Genomic DNA, 22,043 nt, shown 5'->3' on the forward strand with positions numbered 1-22,043 from the left:
GGTATAACCACAGAGCCCTGCATGGCACTGGTGTCATATATGTGTATAGTGTCGAGTATACTCCTAGCACTGCTAACCTTTCTCTGTACTTGCAGTTTCAGTTATATAAGCCCCTCTCCTCTGCCCGCTAATCCCAAGGGGTGTCATCTAAGTACATTAGCCTTCCAACATGTCTGCCATGACTTACTGGTAAAGAAATGCTCAGACTGCGTTAGTAAGGGGGGTAAAAGAGTTGAAGTACAAGTGCATCTGAGCCTCCAAGTAGTTCAGAAAAACAGGTGCGGGACTTCAAAGAGATCTTCAAAGACAGTGAGCCCAGCCAGGTCTGCTTTTCTATCCTTGGCCGTCATGGGACAACAGCGCAAAGCAACCCTTGATGTAGAACCAAGAAAGTTTTATATCATATTCATCACAGATTGGTTGATGCAAAAAACATGCTCTCATGATGTGCCCACTGAGTCATCCCCTACTTCTTTCAAAATCCCACAGATCTCGCCTTCCTATGGTGTTTGGCAGATCTCCGCTCACACTGCCACAGCCTGTGTTTGCCAGTGAAGTGTCTGCCAGTGGTTTTGGGTCATTTTAACAAACTCTTTGATGGTAGTCCACCTTTAACTCAATACCAAGAATGGCATATTTATCCAGAAAGTTGTGCCAAACCTCCTTCTTTTTCTTCTTCTTTTTAAATCTTAACATTAGATTTACACTTTGAGGGCAGTTGTCTGGTCTAGTGGTTAGAGGAATTGGTGTCGTGGCATGGTAGACCAAACCTCCATCTGTGACCCTAGCATCCCGTATGGATACCAGATTGAGTCCCAGAAGCTTCATTTCTGATCCAGCTCCCTGCCTTAGGCCTGGGAAAGCAGCAGAGGATGGCTAAAGTCCTTGGACTTAAGCACCCACATGGGAGACCCAGAAGAAGCACCCCGCTCTTGGCTTCGGATCGGTCCAACCCCAGCTATTGTGGACTCTAGCTCCCTGCTAATGAGTGTGTTGGGAGGCAGCAGGTGATGGCTCAAATGGTCAGGTTCCTGCCAGCCACATGGGAGACCTGGGTTGAGCTCCTGTCTTTGTAAAGGCATTTGGAAAATGAACCAGTGGATGGGTTCTGTCTCCCTCTCTCTGCCTCTCTGATGCTTAAAAACCAAAAAAAGTTCTTTGTTTAATGCTTAAAAGTGTGAAGCCACCAGCTATGGCACGAATGAGTGTAGATCATTCTGAATAGCTCATATGCTATGAGAGTGTCCTTAATTTTTGTCGTGTTCAGTTTGTTCCATTAAGGTGGTTATTATCCTTGACACAGTCTTCATATTAAATATTTCTTAGAAAGGATATTAAAGACTTAAGTATTTATATTACTAACTTTTCTTAAGCCTTTCTCACAAGAAAGGTGTGTTGCTGGAATTTTTGTGTATAAGATTTTGTCAGCTTGGTAGAATCCTTCTGGGTTCCTCAAAGTGTGACCCATTGTTGACACACATGGGAGGATGGAGAAAAATGGTGACTATATATGTGCCAGCCTGATCAAGAAATCATTCTAATAGTACACATTGGCAAGTTTTTCAGATTCCCTATGATTTTTGACCTTGCCAGACTGAACCCATGTACCTGCCAAGTGATTCCTCTATAATCATTGTAAGGAGACTTAACAGGCTTTGGAGAATATGTGAGTGCCATTGGCTGTTGTTCTGTTGCCACCTCCTGATTTTACCTATAGTTGATGCTGGCGCTTTGTCACCAATGAAAAAATATATATATATACACTATTCCATAGTGGAAATTCAGTATGACATTTGGTGACATTTACCCTGCCTTCATCTCAGAAATCTTCATCAGAATTTATCTAATGTGATGATTTTGTTGATGTTGATTAGCTCTGCAGTTTTGGTTACCTGTGCTGCCTTGAAGTTATTCTGCTGGTCCCAAGAGAAAGCGAGATGAACTAGCAGAAATCAAGCAATAGGGACACATTGAGGTCTCCTTCGCCTCAATCTTTCTCTTTGGTCTGTGGTCCTTGTAGCCTGCGGTCTCTAGGGAGGCAACAGCTCTGTCTTAGTCACCGTTTTTTTCCCCCCTCTAGGGCTTAATATACTACCTGGCATAGAGGAGATGCTCATTCTACTGAATTGCCTTATTAGTTGGTTATTTGCAAATAAAACCCAAGCATAAAAATAAGAGACAAAAGGAGCAGTTGCAAAAGGCATTTCTCGTAATCAGTTGCATTTTGTGGAGGGTGATTTTGGATGATGGGTTGGGATGAAGGCCAGCAGTGTGGAGTAGGTTCTGATGGACTCTAGTGTTCATTGATTGTTGCTTGCCTGTGTTTGAGTAGACAGAGTGCAGTGTCTTCCTCGCCTTTGTTCACGTCTGTCCTGTTGCTTCTTAAGTATCACCCTAGCGACTACCTTGTTCCTTCTTGCTACTGTTCTCTGCTACCTAATCAGTGTTGGTGGACATGTAGGTTATTTCCCTTTTTGTTAAACTTTCATGCCAGTTGTCTTGTTGGGTGATCTCATGGGAGCATAGTTGCTGGTTATGAGCTGTGTGCATGTAATCATCTTCCAGAAAGATTTTGCCTATGCACATGCTCACTAAGGGCACAAGAGTGGAGAGTTAGGAAAAGAGAATATATTTTAGAAGTAATGGAGGTTCATTCCACATAATGAAAAAGTTGCTATTACTTGTAAATTGACAGAAGTTTTGAAGACAAGAGATTCTTTATGTTTCTTTTATATCTGCCACTGCACAATTAACCAGTGGGTGTAATTTATCTACCCAGTTGGGAATCCACTTGCCCTTCATGCTCTTCCCTATTACCCAAGAGCATTTCCTGGGACTTTCAGAGGAAGAAAAAGTAGCTGTTTCCTCCGAGATTGTGCTCATTGATTTCAAAGTATCTACTCAGAGACTTGGCAGACACTCTGAAGTGTTTACCCAACTCACTCTGTGGTTCAGCTTTAAACTTAAACATAGTTGGAATAAAGAAAAAAAAAAAGGAAGAAAGGCTAGAGGCTGAAATCAGTGCATGGAGAGAATATATTTAAAAGGGAAGGGGAAATTGGATACACAGGGGAAAGACTCAGCAATGTGAAATAGGTCTAGAGGGGTGTGGTGAGGTAGCGAGTGGTAGGAAAACAGAAGGCTGGTAAGTAGGTATGTTAGAACGCAGACAGTGAAGAAGCTGAATGGTTAAAGAAGAAATTCAGGAAGCAAGATATGGAATTGGGATGTAAGATCTTATAGTTGACAAAAAATGTGATTCTCCCCCCCAGTGGTTATTGCATGTAGCCAGGCCAGGTATGGAAGACCACCACGCTCGTGAAAAGGAAAGACTAGCTTTTCCATTTCTGCCCAGCTCTGTTCCTCACTTCTTTTTGACAGATATGGGGAATGAAAAACTCTTTGGTTTCTCTACATAGTAGGTTGTACTTAAATGCTTGGTTAAAAAATACACCTCCAGTCCTTTGAAAGAGAGAGAGAAAACTTTCTATCCACTGGCTTATTCCCCACATGGCTACAAGGACCTGCTTGAAGCCTTGAGCCAGGAGCCAGGATTTTCTTCTGGGTCTGCCACATGAGTACAGAGGCCAAGCACTTGAGCCATGTTTTGTTGCTCTCCCAGCACATTATCATGGAGCTGGATCAGAAGTGGAGTCACTGAAACTCCAGCTGATGCCCATATGGATGCTGGCACTGCAGGTGAAAGCTAAACTCACTATATCACAACGCCAGCCCCGTAGTGCCACTCATTACAGTGAAATTGGCTGTATGCTCAAGGATGTCAGAAAACCCGATTCCTGGAGTTATTTCTGCTCAGTGGTAGTATAGAGCTGTGACCTACGTGATGGGAAAATTTCAGTTCTGTGGCTTTGGACAGGTCAAGGACAATTGTGTGGATTTGCAGGACAGGTAATAACTGTCACAAGTAGGAAGACCTGTGAGCTGACTAATGTTGCTGTTCATACTAACCAATATTCAAATGAGGGTAGACATTACAACTCCTATGAAGAGCAAGTCATGGAAGTGAAGTTACTGCTTCTTGTCTAGTTGCAGGTCATAGTTTGGAAGTATCGACCTTATTTTTAATTTTGAGAATGTTGGAGAGTGTTAGATAAGACCAGAATCGATTTCCACTGCAGTGACTGCATTCCTGGATATGGTCTCACACATTTTTTTGTCTCTGAAGAGTAGTACAGCGATTAGAAGACAAGTTCCCTGACCGTGACTTTGGGCAGGTGGTTAAACCTCTGTGAGAACACAGATCTTCACCTGCCAATTGGAAATAATGTCTGCTTTATCTCCTGGCCTTGGCTAAAAGCATACAATGATAAAGCAAGTGAAAGTAAAGTACTGTGAAATTGTAGGGTACTTTTTGCTTTTAAATTTAATTTATACTCATGTCAGTTTTATCTGTAGAGCCTGGATCCCAGGCTAAGAAAGCTCTCAGGTTTCATTCTCCTTGAATTAGCCCAACTTTATCCTTACTTTAAAATTAGACTTTCTGCTTCCTTTCATCTCTTTTGAACATCACCTCTACCCTATAATAATAAGACAGCTGCAAGTACTGGGATCTCACTGAGAAATTACAGCATTATAGAGCCAGACCTAGCTGCATGTAAAGCAACAAACAATCCAATTAACGCGATTCTCACCAAGGTGAAGATGGGCAACAGGTATCATTTTAACTGGCTTCTGTACTTTTTTTTTTAAGATAGCTACTAAAATCTTAACCTAAGGAAATTCAGACTTTGAAAAGTATATGAAGTATTGCTCATTTGGGACTCATTTCTTCCTGTTTTGGGGGGTGGGGATGTACATTTGGGGTACAGCAAATTAAGTGGCCTGGAACCCCCACATCCCGTATCAGGTGCTGATTTGAGTTTCAGCTTCTCTATTTCCTTTCTGCTAAGCACATGTGGAAGGCCAGCATGAAACTCTAGGCTCCTGGCTTTGTCCTTTGCCAGCCCTGGCTATTGTAGACATTTGGGAAGTGAACTAGTAGATGGAAAATCTCTCTCTGCACTTTGAGTGAAAATAAATAAAAATTATGGGTTACAGCCTATAGAAAAAGAAGCCTATGCTGTGCTTTTCTTGCCATTTGTGTACAGTTGTCTTTCAGTATCCTGATCCCAGAACTCCTGAGAGTACCAAAATCTGGATGTTCAAATGGCTTTCATAAACTGACATAGCATTTGCATGTAAAGGCAAAGTTGTGGGGGAGGGCGAGAGAGAAAGGTCTTCTATTTCCTATTTGGCTGCAATGGCTGGGGCTGGTATTGCAGTCCGAAGACAGGAACAAGGAGCTTCTTCTGGTCTCTTACGTGGGTGTAGGGGCCCAAGGATTTGAGCCATCTTCTGCTACTTTCCCAGGCACCTCAGCAGGGAGCTAGATGGGAAGTGGAACAGCCAGGAACCAAACTGGAGCCCATATGGGATGCCAGCACTGCAGGTGGCAGCTTAATGTGTTAACAACTCCTCCCTGCAAAATGTTCTGTCCATGGTTAGTTGAACCTGTGGATGTGAAGCCCCTGGAATATGGAGAACCCCTTGGATGTTGTTCCACCTTGTCCATCTTGTCCTGAGAAAGGGAAGCAGTTACTTGGGTCTTCGCTTTCCATTCTGATGTGTTGCTGACTCTAGTTCTGCAAGCCAGTGTCCCTTTCTCAGTTCAAAAATATTTCTCCTCGGAGTTTAGAAAGGAAAGGTGCTTGTGGTTTGAATCCCCATCCTGCCACCACAACAGAATGAGCCATCATTGGGCAAGACTGTTGTCATAAGCATGTGGGGTTTTTCTTACTCTGACTTTCTGTGTTAGATCAGCAAATTTCTCTAAAGAGTCAGTCTGTTGGACTTTGCTGGCCATGCAGTCTGTCACCACTCCACAAATCTGCCATCCTGTCAGGATATCAGCAGCAGCCCATGTGAAGGCAAGGGCATGCCTATTCCCCAACAACGTTATTTCCTAAACTTTCAGTGACAAGTCATGGGTTGGGTTTGGGTCACAGACTGTAGCTTGCCATTCCCTAGTCTACTTTATCTCCCTGAAGATATGGTAGATACACTTATAATATTAAAAGGAGGGGCAGACATTGAGGTGCATTAGGTTGAGCCACTGTTTGTGATGCTGGCATCCCATCCATTTAGGATGTATATTTAAACACTGGCTTCCCTTGCTTCCAGTCCAGTTCATTGCTCGTGTACCTGGGAAGGCAGAAGATGAAGGCAGCAGGTGCAAGTGCGTGGGTTCATTTCCCTCCGTCATTCTACCTTAAAAAAGAAAATCGAAAGAAAGAAAAGAAATAGTGCATTTTATTACAAATATCTTGAGGCTGAATCAAGGAGAGATGTTTGAAACAGATCAGAATGTACCTACAACGACTGTTGTCAACCATTTTCAGTATTTCTTTCCAGTCTGAACCTATAGATTGAATTAGACAAAGATCTGGCAACCAGCCTTGGGAATACTGGGGAATATTTACTTTTCTCCAGACTATTCTATGCACAGTTTGCCATTTGTCACATTGTACTGTCAGTTTAAGCGAGGGCCACTGACCTGAGGCCTGCCGTGCACCACTCTGAGATCTGGAAACTGGATGGAGAGAGATCCTGGAAGCACTTGGAGGGGGATATTTACCATAAGTGACCCTGGAAGTGAACATTAGGTAGCCTGAGAAGCTTTTACTGCTTGATTTTAAGATTTTCAATTATGCTGCTTTGAGTCTTAACCTTAAAAAATGTCTCCTCCAACCATTCTCAGCCATGTGGAATATCTATTACTGCTCAGGAATTTGCTGTGGTTTTTCATTGATCGTGGCCCCAGACTTTGGAAGAAGTATTAATTTATCTGGGCAGAGTACAGGAATCTACATACAGAATAAAGTGAACTTTATGCTGCAGCAGAATATTGGAGCTGGGATTGATTAATTCCCAAGAAACGAACCATCAGCATTCATAAATATTGAATTCTAAGAATATATTTATTTTGCCGTTTGCTTCTGAAAGGGCTGAGGTAACCTGACTGACTCCCTTGTTAAAAGTGAAGGCTGTCTTTCCCACCCCCCATGAACAATATTTGTTTAGAGCCATCGGTCAATTATTAATCTGCGTTCCAGTGTTTCATGTTTGAAATACCAGTCTGCCCTGGCCCTGGGGATTTGATCTCAGGCAGCAAGCAGCAGAGGGTTCTGGGAAGCGAGAATAGCTGTGGTTTGCTGTTTCCAAGGCCGTACGAGAGAATCAAAAAGCTGTGCTTCCACAGGAAGGAGGCCTGCAGAGTGCTGGACAGCTGGCGGTTTCCCTCATGCGATGCCATGAACTTGGAAGGAACACTTAGCACTGTGGGAAAGTTTGGGTGGGCTTCTTCCTCGTCTGCTTTGCAGAAACCCTTAGCATGTCCTTCAAAGTGATCCTGCAGCTCTTTTGAACAGATGGCGAGACGTGCTTGGGCTCGGGGCTATCTCAAACATTTGAGGGTCTGAGTCTTCCATCTAGGCCCTGCTCTTACCCTCTGCGTGTGTATGGCCTTGTTCTCCACGAAGCAGCTGTTGGGGTCATTACCAGAGTGCTGAGTTCAGAGTTTTCAAAGCAGTGTTGTGTCTCTGAGCTGGTCTCCTCCTCAGCCAGCCAGGCTCTTTTCCAGTGTTCCCCAGGACCTGCCCCTTGGACTCATCCCCTAAGACCGGGGACGAACTTGCAGCTGTGCAGGATGGTCATTAGGAACATCCTTGACCTCCTGAATAGATCCAAGTGTTGACATGATGCTTACTGTGTGCCAGCATACAGGGTAATGTTCAGGATTTTTTTTCTACAAAATATTCCTTTAAAATATTGTAAATATATATAATTTTATGTCAGTTTACAAAAATAGGTCTCTAAAAACAATTATTCTGTTCACAGGCCATGGGGGTGGTTGGGGGGTTTCTACCTGCACTCACCATCCTCAACAATGCCCCGCTCCCATACAGAGCTGCAAAATTCCCTTGATTCAAGCATCCCCATTCCCCACTCCACCGCACCAGGGCGCTTGCAGTCTTGGGGCTGGAGTTTGGCGGTTGCCCCCATGGTTCTCCTCCTCCAAGCTGTGTTGGAGTCTGTATTTAAAATAGACAGCAAATCCAGTTGCCATCCAGACTCCAAACTGGGCTCAGGCCTACTGGTCATCTGCATCATGAAGTAGACGTTGACAGAGATGCTTGGCAGCTGGAGGACAGGCAGCAAGTGGCTGGAAGCACAGTGGGGTGGCATCCTAAGGCTCCACGCCACATAGGTGAGGCTGCGAGAGCAGCAGTACCACGGCCTCCAGGGAACTGTCGCTGAGGCCACTGGGTCAGCATCAGGCTCAGGGCAGCCAGCTGGAGAGCGAGCATTGAGGCACAGCCATACAGAGCCTGGCTCGACCTGAAGCTGAGAACTGGGTTCCCTGGGCTTCGCAGACTCAGAGCAACTTCCAGGCGCCTGCATCTCAGGTGCTCTCCATGCTGCCGCCTCTTCTGGCTGGATAGGATTCGTCTCAACTTGTTCTTGAAGCGTTTTCTCCTTCTTGGCTGTGTTCTGGTCTGGTTGGTACCTGAGGACCAGGATGGAGAAGGCCACCAAGTAGTAAGCCTACTGGGTACCAATGGACATGAGGGTCCACAAGTTCACTGAGCATGAAGTCAAAGGCCACGGCCGCTGCATTGACTCTGAAATACCATGGCAAGTGTTGGGGTGCAGGTCGGGATCCTGGTGAACGCTGGAAAGAGGACCCATTCCTCGGCCAGGGCAAAGATCATGGGAATCATAAAGAACATGGTGCCTGGTAGGCTGTGGGAAGAGGAGCTCATGGTGGTGTGACAACATATTTCAGATTAAAATTATATCTATCTATCTATATAGATATACATAATTGGAAAGGCAGATATAAAGAAAACAAGAGACAGATTTTACACCCACTGATTCACTCCCCAAATGGCTGCAAAGGTTGGGGCTGAACCAATATCAAGTCAGGAGCTGGGAGCTTCTTCCACGTCTCTCATATGAATGCAGGGTCCCAAGGCTTTGGGCCATCCTCTGCTGCTTTCCCAGGGTACAGCAGGAAGTTGGCTAGGAAGTGCAGCAGCTGGGACAAGAACAGGTGCCCATGTGGGATTATGGCGCTTGCAAGGGGAAGGATTAGCCAGTTGAGCCATTGTGTGGAGCCCTTTTAAAAAAGAAAGTCTGTAGGTATTGGAGACCCACAGTGCCAAACAGTGACCCTGCTGCGCTTGGTAGCAGGTTCCTGGGAACCGGAAGAGTCTTGGGTCCAAACTGGTGGGGATTGGGTCAAAGGCTCCTCTGTGGAGCTTTGTTCCCAGTGAAAGAAGAGAGTAGGAAGCGCCTCCCCTAGGAAGGCAGGTGATTGCATCTTAATCCTCTAGCTCTGCTCAGCTTCTGTCCACATTCTAGCTGCTGCAGGTGCCAGGTGCTGATTGTGGGAGGCGCTCAGAATCTCCTATTCTCCCCACTGTGCCCTGAAGGGCCCCCAGACCGCTGCTTTGCAAACACTTTTTACACACGTTAGGGAGAGGGGCAGAACCGTGGCCAGTTCTCCAGTGAGAGGTAAACTCTGAACCCATGCTTTTGGGTCATTTCTTTTCTACTCTACAAGCGAGGAGGAGTTTGTGTGTCCATTACATCATGTTTAAAGCACAACCAATTAAGATTCAAGGAGCAGCGCGTACTTAATGCAAAATTCTATAGATACACACAGAATTGTGTCACCATAAAAAATGTAAATCTATTGTGTAGGACTCATTTAAGCAGATGGTTTAAAAATTGATGATTATCACCTGTTGATGTAACATTGGGAAACACTTTGTGACTTTTTTTAAATTGAAAAGTGGGTTCAGGCTGACGGCCCATCTAATTCTGTGCAATTTTCCAGAGGAAGTGAGAATTATTTGTTTATTTAGAGAAATACGTAGTTATCTGGGTATTTTCTTTTTTCCTCCCCCCCCCCCACCTTTTCAATTCAGCACCTAATAATAAAAATGTATCTGTTGAGGCCAGCATTGTGGTGCAGTGGGTCAAGCCACTGCTTATGGTACTGACATTCCACATCGGAGTGTTGGTTGGAGTCCCAGCTGCTCCACTCCCAATCCAGCTCCCGGATAAGGTGCCTGGGAAAGCAGCAGAAGATGCCCCAGGAACTTGGCTCCTGCCACCCTTTTCGGAGATTGGGGGAGAGCTCTGGGCACCTGATTTCAGTATGGATTAGTCCCAGGCATTTGGCCATTTGGGGAGTGAACCAACAGAAGGAAGGTCTCTCTCTGTCTCTCTCTCTCTGTGTTTCCCTCTCTCACTCCCTCTTCTTTTTCTTCACTATGCCTTTCAAATAAGTAAAATAGATACAAATATTTTAACAAAAACATGGCCAAATAGAAGAAGAACCAAAGCTTTGAGCGTGATCAGAGTCTGGTGTCTGAAGAATCCAAGACCATGGAGTCTGTTTGGTGACATCTTTTCCTCTTCAGTTACTTGGGAAGTTCCAGTTCTTTTGCCTCTTGTGTTTCGAGAAGATTCGTGATGGCTCCACGTTCCTACTCACCGGATTGCTCCGTCTGTGCACATGGAGGTCAACTGGTGAGGGCCGTGGGCGGCCCATTGTGACTTTGTTAGAGAAAACGGAAGCCAGGTATCCAGAGACCAGAGAGCCCCCTCAGCTAGTGTGGGGTCAGCACAGCTGCCAGGAGCAAGGGCAGCGACTTCCACGCTCAGAAGGTCGAGCTGTTTCCTCCCAGCGTGGGCCAGTGGAAGGTGCAATGGATGGCTTAATTTTAACTAATTCTAATTAATGAACAATTAATTTTAATTTGAAAATGCCAGTCTGATTTTCTACAAATACTTATTAGTACATCTCCCTGAAAGAAAAAAAAGCTAACAAAGTGATGAGACATGTATACTTTAGTCTTTGTTTTTAATTTTATTTATTTGAAAAAGAGATGGAGCACCTTTTTTGGTATACTTTAAAGAAAGAGATACATTAATTAAGACATGTTATCAGTTATGAAATGTTCTGACTCAAGATCCATGCTCAATGCCAAAAGAAAGAAGATTGTGCGTTCCCTGCACCGCTCCCCACCCCCAGTATGCTGCGTAGAATCAGTCCAATCTGGGTCAGGACAGGATTACATTTCACTCTCCCTCTCACAGAGCTACTTAGGTTTTCTAAAAAGCCAGGTAAGCAGGGCAGTTTCCTTTCAACTGTTGTTGGCTCTCTTGGCTTCCTTCTTACCCGTGCTAGGTAAGCACTTTGAACTCGACAGTGTCTTCACTGAACACTCACAGGATCTGGATTGTTTAAATACAAAGGGTTTGGGCTTTGAGATCTAAGCATGGTGTGTGTGTGAGCGTTTTCCTCTTTCATTTTACTCTTCAAAATTAAGAAACAACTTTTAAAATCAAAGTTGTCAAGCAATTTGCAGGTATGGGGAGTTTCAAGATGACAGTTTCTGACATGGGAAATGGGTCACAAGAACCCATCTTTTCCCATAGATCCAGTTTGTGTTGGCTGAGAAGGCTAAGTGACAGAGAAGGAGAAAAGGCAGCAAAGAACCTTGAGTTAAAAGTACCTGTCTCAGTGGCCTTTTACTGCCAGGTTCTGTCTGGTCCAGGAAGCCTTCTGATGTTATTCTTAAGTAGTTCCAGTGTTCACAAACTCATAGACTAACAAGTGAGCCTGTTTATAGACTCCTAGACTAAAGGTTATCCTGGTAAGCTAAGCTAAGCTTACCAGGGTAATTGTGTTTCTTGTTTTAAAAACATTTTTTTAAATAGAATCCAGGTTTTTTTTTTTTCTTTGAAAGTTAGAACAAACCCAGGTTACCATAACAACTTCTAGCTAAAAACAGTTTTTACGATATTATTCTGTTTATACCTGTTCTTCTTGGGAATCACACAGAAACCCATCATCATGACCCCTCTCTCCTCTGAGGCTTAAACTCTCTAAGAACATCATACAGGAAACAGATGGGTCTGAGTTCAAGTTTAGCTCTGCAAGTAAGTAATTGAATAGTCTTGAGTAATTTATTCATTTCCTTATTATTTTTTTTAAAGATTTATTTCATTTATTTGAGATGTAGAGTTAGAGAGGCTGGTGCTGTGGCACTGAATGTTAACCCACTGTCTCTACACCTATATGGGCACTGATTCAAGTCCCAGCTGCTCCATTTGTGCCTCAGCTCCCTGCAGATGAGCCTGGGAAAGCAGTGGAAGACGTCCCAAGTGCTTGAGTCCCTAAACACTGGAGAGATGCAAAAGAAGTTTCTGGTTTGTGGCTTCAGCCTGTCCCAGCCTGACCATTGTGGTCATTTGAAGAATGACACAGCAGATGGAAGACCTCTCTTTGTCTTTCCTGCACTTTCTGTAACTTAGCTTTTCAAATAAATGAAATATTTTTTTAAAAAAGTGTGAAATCGGGGAGGCAGGGTTAGAAAGGGAGGGACAGAGAAGGAAAGGAACTCTTCCATCCTCTGGTTCACTTCCCAAACGATTGCAACAGCCAGAGATGGGCAAAACTAAGAAGGAGCTTCTTCTGATCTTTCACAAGGATTCAGGGCCCAAGGTCTTGGGCCATCATCTGCTGTTTTCCCAGACACACCAACAGGGACAGTTGTGAAAATTAAAAGTGAAACAGCTGGGACTTGAACTGGTGCCCATATGGGATACTGGTATTGTAAGTGACAGTTTTACCCGCTGCACCGCAATGCTGCCCCAAGAAACCACCATTCTGACAACGTGGTACCTTACTTAAAAATCCTGTCTCCCCATTTGCTTCTAACTCTCCACTTACCTGAAATACAGAAGCAGACTACCTTTAGGCAAATTTTTCTAACCTCTCTACATCAGATTTCTTCTTTGTAGAAGTGGAGTAGTTGCAATAGTGCCTGTCTCCTCCTAAGTTGTGAAACTCCTAAGTAATGAAAGATTGAGTAGCCTACACGAAGGACTTAGCATGAAGTTCCTGACTGTATCTTGCACCCTCCCTTTGGCCTACCAGCTTTCTGTGCTCATCGCCAGCAGTCCTACACTCCTGGCAAGTCGGGCAATTAGTTCTCCTCTTCTACCTCTTCTTATTCAATACATGGCTCACTGCCACTTCTAGAACAATGTGGACAGGTCCCACAATCCAGTACTGTTCCTGCTAGCAGACTCTGGAGTCAGCCTGAGCAGACTGCTTTCAGGGACTCGAAACTGCTGCAAGGGTCATCACATGCATACCCCTCACCTTCCTTACCGAGCTGTCTTGTAGATGCTGTCATCGTGGTATTTCCTCTGTTGAAATAACTTTAGTAATGGCGAGTTTCACGTTTGCCCGAGGCCTTTGCTTGTCCTCCTGACTCACGGATTATATCTCAGTCCTTTGTTCTGGGTTTCTTGGAGGAGGAGAGTAAAAGGCATCTCTTACCAAACCTGGCTGTTCTACAACAGTTGGGAATTGCTTATTGACTTGTCTGTGTGTCTCATTAGCCTGTAGGTTCTGGGAGGACAGGTAAAGTATTTGTTGAGTTCCTCTCTGTATCCCAGGTGGTACATAATAGGCTCTCAATATTTATCTCATTTGGTAGATGGGTGAGTGGGTAGGTGGGTGGGTGCATGAAGAATGAATGTATGGGTAGCGAGATGGATGGAGTAAGATTAGAATGTTTAATATTCTTTTGGCATATCCAAATTGCAAATATCAGGCGTACTTTCTTTTTCTGAGGGAGGAAGCCATTCATAGCTAGAATCTAACTCAGCACTCTGGAGTATGCTTGCAAGTACTTGGATTGATTCTACAGTTGTTTCCCTGCTATAGTTTCAGTTTTTTAGAATGCATTATTTGCTTCATATAATATCTTCCTTACACAGCAAAGTGCTTTTATGGTAATATTGAAAAAGACTCACTAATGGCCCATGAAGAGTTCACATAAATCCTCTCTGAACTCTGCTATGGAAAGCAAGAAGGCTGGTCTCCAACCCATACATGATGAAATAAACCTTGTGATTAAAAGGCTAGCTTATATTGGCAAGAAGAGATCAGAAATAAAGTAGGCAGAACACAGGAAAACATAGATGGTGCTCATTTGCTGCTAATATGAGAATTCTTTCCGGAGCTTCTTCATTTCCATTCCTTTTGTTTCTGCTTGCTGCAGTGCTGCTGGGAAAAGAGTGCTGCCCACAAATATTTTTGGCAGATTGCGATATGTTAATTAGCATTTTGGCCTCCAGTCTGGAGAGCAGACCCCATTCCCTTTGTCACGGGTGCCATCAGGGCAGTGTTCCAAAGCGGAGGGGGAAAGTGGCACCCACTCTTCTGTCAAGGACTTTTATGAGGGTCAAGTAGTCTTGGCAAGAAGTCAGGACAGAGTGACTTGGTTTTAGCAAAGAATGCCACAGCTCTTGTGACAGGTTAGATGGGCCATAAACCTGGCTACACTAAATTCTTAAGATGGTGAGAGATTGTTGTACTGTGGCCCAAGAATGTCTTGCATGCTTTTTTTCCCTTATTATTTCCAGTGGAGATTTGGTGGTTTGACAACTGCCTCCTCCTTCCTTGTGCTCTCTCTCTTGCTGCTCAAGTCCTTTCTGAGACTCACCATAAGGCAAGGATTTACTCCTCCCCTGATGCCTCAAAATAGCCCCTGAGGTCTACAAAATGTTCCCTAAAATGAATCTGCGTAACCAATGGGCCACGGCCTATTTGTTGCTGAGAAAATTTGAACTGCTATTCAGGCTCCACCTATGTAAGTCTTTGAGTAAAGCTTCTGACAAATGTTAACATTAATCTTGATCTAACTGTGCTGCTGTTATTTTCATTAGCAGAAGCTGCTGCAATGGTTATTCTAAAAGCAAAAGATTCACAAGGGAGGTTAAGGTGATACAGGTTTTAACTAGTCACTGCACACGTAGGAACAAATTCTGGCTTGGTGACAGCTGATAAAATAGTAGGAGGAAGAGGGGGAGTGTTGATGGTGGTGGAAATAGTAGTATCATCATCCCTGTTTTACACATGGGGAAACTGAGGCACAGAACTGTTAAAGTAACCCGTTCAGTGTTTTTCTTAGCAAGCAAAGGTAACCCTTTTCTAGCCCTGCTGAGAGATTCAAATTCTAAATGTGGTTGGGGATGACCAAGAGATCAAAAGTTGTAGAAGAGGAAGAGACAGGAATCACATGCTAGTTAAGGCTGGGGAGGGACTGGTCATGGAACACAAAGAATACAGGAGGAGGGTCATGGGCTCATCTCCCAGCGCCAGGGCAGGGGATGTGTGGGGCACCTTCAAGGAGCTCAACCAGAGGAGGCTGGGAACCTTCTGTCCAAACCAGAGGCTGCCTCATGTTGGCTCGTGGCCTCTCCACGAGGCCTGGAAGTGTCTTCTTGGCCCATACATTTTTTTTTTTTAAGATTTATTCATTTTATTACAGCCAGATACACACGGAGGAGGAGAGACAGAGAGGAAGATCTTCCGTCCGATGATTCACTCCCCAAGTGAGCAGCAATGGGCCCATGCGCGCCGATCCAAAGCCAGGAACCTGGAACCTCCTCCGGGTTTCCCACACGGGTGCAGTGTCCCAATGCATTGGGCCGTCCTCGACTGTTTTTCCAGGCCACAAGCAGGGAGCTGGATGGGAAGTGGAGCTGCCGGGATTAGAACCAGCGCCCATACGGGATCCCGGGGCTTTCAAGGCGCGGACTTTAGCCACTAGGCCACGCCGCCTGGCCCGGCCCATACATTTTTAAAAAGTGGAGCCACCATTTAAAGGACAAGATTTCACGTTCAATGTAGCTTCTAGAAAGAAAAAAAAAATCAGACCTTGGCCCGCCCTGCTCCCAGCTGGCTGGAGCTGTGTGGCCTCCCTTGTCCCCCCACCTGCAGTGGGCTCAGCTTCCCTGGGGTCACTCCTCTACTGCCTACCCAGGCTTTGAGGCCATTTTGCATTGCAGCCCATCTTGACTCCATGAACGTTTAGGGCCTGAAACTTTTTCCTAGGGGGATGGGATGGATGGTCTGTGCTGTGCCTTGATTCTACCCCGTTGATGGTTCTAGCATTTCCTCTGCAGTGTGGCAGCCAAGAATAAATCGGGAAAGATGGGCATTCAGCACAGCCAAGAGGCTGCTTGGGATCACCACAGCCTGGCTTCTCCACTTCTGATCCAGCTTCCTGCTGGTAAGGCTCCGTGGGAGACAACAATGATGGCTCAGTTACCAGGGCCCCTGGCAGCCACAGGATAGATCTGGATTGAATTCTGGGCTCCTGGTTTCTACCTGGCCTCCCCTGGCTGTTGTGCTGTTCATTTGGGGAAGTGAACCAGCAGATGGAAGATCTCTCTATCTTCAAATGTAATGAAAATATGTAAAACCAAAAATGAATTCAGACCCTGCCAGAAGTCCCATGGAGAGCAAAATTGCCCCCAGCTGAGAACCACTGGTTTGCGGTGATGCAGAGTCCCTGCAAATGTGGCTTGTTCGTTTCTGCTTGACACATTTCTGGGAATGATAGCGCCTGTGGCCATTCTGATTGGGTCTGCAACCAGGGAGTCAGGACAGGCACTGTCACCAGATGTGGGAACAACGGGTTACAGAAGTCACTGTGTGAAACCCAAAGAACCAAGTCCTGGAAGGATTCTCCATTGAGGCACACTTCTCAAGGTGTCTCTCCACCTTGTGTGAACAGTTAAGGCAGGTGGCACTTGCCATTGTTATCCAAGAGAGAAAGCAACCCAGGCTGCAGAGAAGAGTTCAGCCGCAGCCTGCATGCACATAGGGATTCGTTGGAGAAAGAACTAGATCCAGGTTTCCTGAGTCCTCCCCAACCCTTCTGGCTGTCCCTGTCTGCTCTGCGGGAATGAAAGAAATAAAGCCCAAGGCCCGAAGCCGTGACCACTGCAGTCACTTGTGTCTGCAGAGCAGGTTCAGTTGGCAGGCGCCCACCCAGTCTAATTCCTGCTGCAGTCGGTCTGGGTGTAACCCAGCCATTATGGTCTCTATGGTTTTGAATGCACAGGGGCAATTAAGTCATTCTCATAATTTCATGTGGCACAGAGAGTCCCAAGCCTAAAATACCATCCTCGTTTCCTACTTTTAGACTTCCAGGGAACTTCCCCTCCTCTGCTCCCTACAATCACTTTGATTCCTTCTATTTTTCTCTCCTTGAACGCATTGGCCAGAGTCCTAGTTTCCTTAACAAGAGGCTGCAGAGCCAAAGCTAATCAGAATAAATCCAATCGTCGTTTGGCAGGAGTGGGGAAAGCAGGTCTTCAGCTATGAAGTGTGACACAGAAAAGCATGTGACCATCTTACCAGGTTGGTGAGAACTCTCGAGACCTCTCTACAAAATAGTCACAGTCACCGAAAGATAATGGGGTGACTCTCCTTTCATTTCTGGGTCTCAGGCAGCCGCAATTCAATCTCTTCTTTTTCTTTGTCTTCAGTATAGAGAATTTCTTGTCCCCTCCGGATCATGACATGAGATCTATGTTGCTTGCTTAAATAACCAGCTTATCTCGATCTCGCTCAGATGTATGAGAGAGTCTTTGACAACTATCGTGAGCAATATGTCATATGAAAAAATTAAGCATAGATTTCAATTTTTTTCTTTTAGAGATTTATTTATTTACTTGAAAGGCAGAGTTACAGAGAGAAAGAAGAGGCAGAAACAGACACAGATGGACATAGAGTGATAGTTTTCATTTGCTGGTTCATTCCGCATATGGCCACAGTGGCTGGGGCTGAGCCAGGCTGAGGCAACCCCTCTGATTCCAGGAGTCTGGAACTCCGTCTGGGTCTTCTACAGGATGGCAGGGACTCACACTCTTGGGCCATCCCCCATTGCCTTCCCAACACATTAACAGGGAGCTGGATCAGAAGTAGAATAGCTGAGACTCAAACTGGCACCCATATGAAATGCTAGTGCTGCAGGGGGAGGATTAGTGTGCTGTGTAACAGGTCAGTCCCAATCCTTTCTGCCTTCACAGCAACTTCCTGACTGTCCGAAGGCGAGCCTCTGTGCCTCCCAGTGTCTGATACCGCCTAGGTTACATCAAGAACTGAGTGGAGTGAATTCTCATGAAGGAATAGATGTGATATGCTCATTGAAGTCTTCTTTCTGGAGCTGTGTGTTCTCAGAAACTCCCATGTGATTGCTGGGCTTCATTCCCATGCCAGAGCGTCTGTTTCAGAGGGTGAGGGTGGCAGGAAGTCTCTGCCCATCTAGCAAGTTTTCAAGGGTTGCAGCGTCTCCATGGTTCGGAGGGGTACTGTGAACACGAGGTTCCCTACCCCCATCCCTGCCACAGTGCTGTCGAACACCGCTTTGTGCTTCTGTGCTTCCTTGTGTGTCGTTCCTGGAAAATGCGTCCTTGGCTGGCTAACCTCCTACCTGGCGTCCGGCCGAGTTCCCGTTTCTCCCCGTCCTTTCCTGATGGCTTCCCTTGCTACACTCTGGCAGCTTCACCCAAAAACGCTAGTATGGGCCAGCGTGGTAGCCTAGCGGCTTAAATCCTCGCCTTGCATGTGTCAGGATCCCATAAGGGTGCTGGTTCTAATCCCGGCAGCTCCGCTTCCCATCCAGCTCCCTGCTTGTGGCCTGGGAAAGCAGTCCAAAACAGCCCAAAGCCTTGGAACCCTGCACCAGCGTGGGAGACCCAGAGGAGGCTCCTGGCTCCTGGTCCTACCTCCTGGCTTCGGATTGGCACAGCTCCTGCCATTGCGGCCACTTGGGGTGAATCAACAGACCGAATATCTTCCTCTCTGTCTCTTTGTGTATCTGACTTTCCAGTAAAAATAAATAAATCTTAAAAAAAAAACCCTCTAGTATGTGATGCATTGTCTGGTGTTATAGGCAGTGTGCTGCATGTTGGGTCTTTCCTCGACCTGATGTGGTCAGGGAAAATGACTGCTTTCTTCTGCTAGGGAAGGCACCAAGTGCTGCCCTTCCCCCCATGAAACCAAGTATTCCGTGTTCGGGGTCCGGCCGCTCCTGGGCTCGTGGCTCCATACTCTCAGCATAAGCAGCTCACGTGGAGTCTGCTGGGGAGGGCCCCTGTGAGCCCAGCACAGCTGCAGCTAGTGAAATACCAGAGTCAACGCTCAGCTGTTTCGATCAAGACCCAATTGAGCTCGTTTACCCCGTGCTGTTTAACACGCGGTACGGAAGCCCAGAGGTTCTGGGTATGGCAGCTCGGAGGTCCAGGTTACCAGATGGGTCAGTCGGCAGCCATGGGTCACTCCTGTGAGCAAAGGTAACTCCCTGCCAGATTTTCTGGTGTCTTTTCTTTTTTTGAATGAATAAATGTTATGCGTGCACCCTCTTGGACTTCAGACTTCTCTCCTGTGCCAGGAACCTAGCACGGGGCTAAGCACTTAGTGGAAATCTCAGAGACTCATGGTGTGGCGGGGGTTCCAGTGCGCTAAGGTATCTGGTAGGATTGCCTGATCCGCCTAGCAGCGTGTACCTTCCAGAGGGTACACCCCTGTGTTTCTGTGCGCAAAGCCACAGTCTTCTGCCCTGGCATTGCCAAATCTTTGTGTGAGGAGTGACATCAGCGCAAGATTGATGAGACCCCAACCATTTTAGACCGGCTTTCGCTTTAAAGAGTTGCTTCCCTTAGGTTTTCCTTCCCATAAGTTTCAGTTTCAGTTGCCCTCTGTTTTGGTTTTGGTTTCATTTTTGTAAAGCCTGGCGTTATTTAGTCTGGTGCCCACTTTTGTACCGGACAGTCCTGTGGTTCTGTTCTCCCAGTACCCGCCCAGTACTCTTTCATGTTCTCTTTCGTTTCTCTCTCTCTCTTGTTCTTTTCTCTTTCCTCCTCGTGGGGGCTTGCAGTCCCCCTACTCTCCCCCACTGGTCTCTTGGAGCCCCGCTTTGGTAGGAGTCCGCTGGCTCTGCTCACTCTGCCCCATTGCCTTCACCCCCTTGCTCTCTGCACCTAATAAAAATCTGTGTGGCTCGCTGGCCTCTGGTGTCTTGGATAAATGGCGAAAATTCCTAACCGTTTGGCCTTCCGGATGAAGGACTTGTTGGCTTCCTCAGTGTGATCGGCCCCTAGGCCTGCTCTAGGCCACCCTGGGTGGTTGCCCTTGCTATGCCTGTTGGCCACGAGGCACTGGAGGTGTCTGCTGGACTCCAGGGCCGCGTGATCGCTGGAGGTGTGCACGTTGGGAGGCAGTGAGGTGAAGAGTGATTGATGGCTGTTGGCCCCATGGGCGTGGACTTGGGACTTGTGGACGTGAGGGGCTGTTTTCTTTTTCTTTCTTTCCTTTTTTTTTTTTTTTAAGATTTTAGTTTTATAGGCATTTTAATAGGAACAGTAACAACATCAGGTGTGTCCCTCAGAACTGTAATGCTGAAGCCCTCTGGCTTCTTAGTAAATGGAAAAACCATCACAGGTGAAGTAAATTGATCTGATTCAGAGCCCTTCCTTTGTTTTTGCTTTTTTTTTTTTTTTTTAAATAATGATTAGTTGTTTCTACCCTTCTCTAGGTGGGTCTTTGCCTTGCAGACCCATGGCCCCAGTCTCTTCCTCATCATCACATGGCTTTCTCCTCTTGTGACATCAGTTGTATAGAATTAACTTCCTCCTTGATGACCTCATCTTCGCTTGATATCGCAAGGATAATTTCCAAATAAGGTCACATAGACACTAAGGGTTGTGACTGCTGCTACCTCCTTTCAGTCCAGCTTTTTACAAGCCCTGGCTTTGCTCTGCCTTGACTTTTTTTGAGTCAGGGTTCCAGTGGGCTTGCAGTACACCCAAGCTGGCTGACCAGCCTGTGGGTTGAGTTCTTGGAGAGGGCTAGGAAGCTGCCTCAAATGAGAGTAATAGCAGCAGCTGACTAGGGAATTTATGGAGCAGGGATGTACCGGAACAAAGTGACAGGTGGTCAGGACGGTTTCAGAATTCAATTAGGGAGCTGTTGCAGGTGAGACATGAGACATTCCGTAAGATAGCTGTTGTAAGAGGAGGGAGTAGACTGGAGGACCAGTTCTGAAGTAGAGCCAGTAGGATTGGATGTGGGGAGAGGAAGGACAAGGGTGCTTGATTCTTAGCCAGTTGATGTGTGTATGTAGGGGGAATACCAGAGCTGTAACATATGGCAAGATCTAGCATACCTATGATAAGGTCTTGCAGGTAACCTCCCGTTGAACAGGAATGAGGCTGTATTGTGCTGGGCAGGAGAGTAATAAAATGGAAATGATGTGAGGGGAAACTGAGAAGCAACTTTGAAAATCCATGTCAATAAAGACATTTTAAAAGGAGAAATGGAAATAGTTGCAAATCTTGGCCTGTGATTTCCTGGGAAGTTTCATCCTGTGGGGCACAGATATCAGAACAGCTGTTATGCAGCTCAGTGGTGTCCACACAGCCTCTTCCCTGCCCGAGACTCTTGGGTTCAGTTTGGTTCCAAGGTCAACGCCTGGCTTGAGAATGGAACTGGCTGACCTTTGGGGTACTCAAAATTCTCTTTCTCCAAGTGTACTAAGGAACCTCAGTATCAAAATCCCAACCATTTGTTCATAGCTCATTGCTACGAAGAAGCTGTGTGAGCTTGCAGGCCAAACGGCCTATGTGACCTTTAGCACGGATGGGCTGCAATTCTTATGATTCAAGGCCCTAGTCTGGTTATCTCACAGGTGGCTCCAAGTAATTAAGTGGGTGGTTACCTTAATTGCTGGACCAGAGAAGAGCCAGGCATGGGCTATCAGCGTAGATAGGTAGGGAATGTGTATTTCCCCCTCACCTTGCAGGCTGTTGTGAATTGCCCCTTTTCAAGCTATGGTGGATTGCCCCCATAAAACCCCTGTGAATGTGCTATTTGGGGTTGCACTCCAGTAAGGGATGTTGGTCCTGGCTGCCTGCTGTTAAAAACCCAAACCCAGACATGCCGAGCTTGAATAACCCATCCTTGTGCGCTTGCATCAACTTCAGATTCCTGGTGATTTCTGGGGATCTCAAAATCCGGGTACATTAGTACCCCTGCACCCCAGCCTTTCAGAAAAAAAAATACAAATAAAACTTGAAGAAGGGGTAGGCATTTGGTGCAG

The 22,043-nt window shown here is 46.0% G+C and overlaps 1 protein-coding gene across 2 annotated transcripts in view; it reads left to right on the forward strand.

Annotated features, from left to right (window-relative positions):
- Positions 1–22,043, forward strand: part of MYO1E (myosin IE) — a 200,596-nt gene that overhangs the window by 24,240 nt on the left and 154,313 nt on the right. Inside the window, exon 1 of one of the 2 annotated variants that reach the window (XM_058665768.1) lies at positions 19,119–19,239. The exons of the other annotated variant lie outside the window; for it this stretch is intronic. The gene's annotated coding sequence lies outside the window, so the exon portion shown is untranslated. Of the gene's footprint in view, positions 1–19,118; positions 19,240–22,043 lie in introns of those variants that run through there. 2 annotated transcript variants of the gene reach the window in all.

Source organism: Ochotona princeps, chromosome 6, assembly GCF_030435755.1.
Source record: "Ochotona princeps isolate mOchPri1 chromosome 6, mOchPri1.hap1, whole genome shotgun sequence".
Taxonomy (NCBI): Eukaryota; Metazoa; Chordata; class Mammalia; order Lagomorpha; family Ochotonidae; genus Ochotona; species Ochotona princeps.